The sequence below is a fragment of the Oryza sativa genome, chromosome 1 (assembly GCF_034140825.1).
Source record: "Oryza sativa Japonica Group chromosome 1, ASM3414082v1".
NCBI lineage: Eukaryota > Viridiplantae > Streptophyta > Magnoliopsida > Poales > Poaceae > Oryza > Oryza sativa.
Window position 1 is genome coordinate 25,352,564 of NC_089035.1, and position 2,892 is coordinate 25,355,455.

Genomic DNA, 2,892 nt, shown 5'->3' on the forward strand with positions numbered 1-2,892 from the left:
CTCTCCTCCCTGCTCCGCTTCTTCCATTGCATTGCATCTTAATTCTGACTCGAACTTGTTTCGTGGCTCGTAATCACAAGCAAGATGTCTCGGAAGCAAGAAGGCGTCGTAGAGAGAGGAGGAGATGGCAAGGTGGTATGGGACATGGGGAGCTCGCTGTACGACTCCTACGAGCTGGCCTCGCTGTGCCGAATCCTGGACAGGCACATCGGCACCGACCTGCCGTCGTTGCACGGCGAGCCACGGCAGGAGGGGCTCGCCGCCGGAGCGCCGCCGCCGCCGCCTACGGAGAGGAACGGGCAGCAGGTCGTGGTGCTCAGGGACGACCGCCGAGGCAGGACCGGGACCGGCAGGAAGGTGACGCTGCGAACGCTGTTCAGGGCAGCGGCGTCATGGGCGATCAGGCAGAGGAAGGCGCATGACTGTGCCTGTGTTGGCGCAGCTACCACTGGAGCAATCCAACCGGTTGTCTCTCCGGGCCGGCCGGTAAAACTTTGATGTTCGCCGTTCGCGTCAGTTTTTTTTTTCTTTTTTTCTGCTGGCATTTCTATATGTTTAGTCAGTTTGTTTCTATATGTTTAGTCGGTTTGTTGCAATCTGTGCAGCTTGTAATGTATCTTATTCTCTTCTAAATGGTTGTTGATCATGGAGCAACAATATCTAGTCCAACGGTGCACATCACCATCCGAGCTAGCATTGTGCACCACGTGTTATCCTTGTTAGATAATGTTAGTTAGTTTGTTATAGAGATAGATTAGTTCTGTTACCGCATGTACTTTCTTGTATCTATCTCTATATCCAGGATTGTCTCAGGTTGTTGAGATTAATCCTATCCTTTGTACACGCCACGGTAGAGGCTCTTTCTGCCTATATCAACAAAGGTGCGGCCCCGTACAGGGGTTCAACGCTTCTCATTCCGTTTTACATGGTATCAGAGCCATACCGATCCAATCCAATCTCTTGAGCGCGACGCCATGGCGAGTTCGTCGAAGAACAATACCGGCAACCCCCTAGTTGGCCAGCCCATATCAGAGAAGCTAGGAAAATCAAATCACGCCGTATGGAAGGCGCAGATTCTGGCGACAATCCGAGGTGCCCGTTTGGAAGGGCATCTCACAGGAGATGATCAGCCGCTGGCTCCCATCCTTCGCCGGAAAGAAGGAGAAAAAGAAGTTGTGGTCAGCAATCCAGAATATGAAGAATGGGTTGCAACTGATCAACAGGTACTCGCATATTTACTTTCCTCCATGACTAAAGATCTGCTTGTCCAAGTTGCAACCTGTAGAACAGTAGCGTCGGCATGGAGTATGATCCAGGGCATGTTCGGGTCAATGACCCGAGCACGAACAATCAACACGCGACTCTCCCTCTCCACACTGCAGAAAGGTGACATGAACATCACCACGTACGTCGGCAAGATGCGTGCCTTGGCTGATGATCTGATGGCTGTTGGCAAACCTGTTGATGATGATGAGTTGATCGGCTACATCTTTGCCGGTCTTGATGATGAGTTCGAACCGGTGATCTCGACCATCGTCGGGAGGCCGGATCCAGTCACCATTGGAGAGACCTATGCTCAGCTAATCAGCTTTGAGCAAAGGCTCGCACATCGCCGGAGTGGAGATCAATCTTCTGTGAACTCTGCAAACCGCAGCCGTGGACAACCACAACGCGGCGGCAGCAGGAGTGGTGGCGACAGCAACCGCGGCCGAGGAGCTCCAAGCAATGGCGCCAACCGCGGAAGAGGAAGAGGCAACCCTAGCGGTGGCCGAGCAAATGCAGGAGGAGGAACTGACAATCGACCCAAGTGTCAACTTTGCTACAAAAGGGGACACACAGTACGTGATTGCTGGTATCGATATGATGAAAATTTTGTCCCAGATGAGAGATTTGCAGGGACGGCTGTGTCGTATGGCGTTGATACCAACTGGTATCTTGATACCGGCGCCACAGATCATGTCACCGGCGAGCTTGACAAGCTAACTGTTCGTGACAAGTACCATGGCAATGATCAAGTTCACACGGCAAGTGGTGCAGGTATGGAGATTAGTCACATTGGAAATTCTGTTGTTAAAACCCCTAGTAGAAATTTACATCTAAAAGATGTTTTATATGTTCCTAAGGCAAACAAAAATCTAGTTTCTGCTCATAAACTTACTTCTGATAATCTTGCCTTCATAGAATTATATCGTAAATTTTTCTTTATAAAGGATCTGGCCACGAGGAGAACTCTGCTTAGGGGTCGATGCCACAAAGGGCTTTATGCTCTTCCATCTCCATCCTCGCACCACCATCAAGTCAAGCAAGTTTATGGAGTCACCAAGCAATCCTTCGAGCGATGGCATAGTCGTCTTGGTCATCCTTCCTACACTGTTGTAGAGAAGGTTATTAAGAGTCAAAATTTACCATGTTTAGATGTGTCTGAACAAGTTTCAGTTTGTGATGCCTGTCAAAAGGCTAAGAGTCATCAATTACCTTTTCCTAAGTCTACTAGTGAATCTAAGTATCCTTTGGAACTTGTTTTCTCAGATGTTTGGGGCCCTGCTCCTCAATCCGTTGGCAATAATAAGTATTATGTTAGTTTTATTGATGACTATAGCAAATTTACTTGGATATATTTGCTCAAATATAAATCCGAAGTTTTTGATAAGTTTCATGAGTTTCAAAGTCTTGTGGAGCGTCTGTTCAATAGGAAAATAGTTGCTATGCAAACAGATTGGGGTGGTGAATATCAGAAACTCCACTCTTTCTTTAATAAAGTTGGCATCACTCATCATGTATCGTGTCCTCACACTCATCAACAGAATGGGTCCGCAGAAAGAAAACATCGTCACATTGTTGAGGTAGGTTTAGCTCTTCTTGCTTATTCCTCTATGCCTTTGAAATTCTGGG

The 2,892-nt window shown here is 48.1% G+C and overlaps 1 non-coding gene across 1 annotated transcript; it reads left to right on the plus strand.

The window, feature by feature from the left end:
- Positions 1-1,457: 1,457 nt before the first annotated feature.
- On the plus strand, positions 1,458-1,596 carry LOC112937695 (small nucleolar RNA Z247). The gene has a single exon (XR_003240357.1). It is a non-coding gene; the product is annotated as a small nucleolar RNA Z247 (small nucleolar RNA).
- The last annotated feature ends 1,296 nt before the right edge of the window (positions 1,597-2,892 follow it).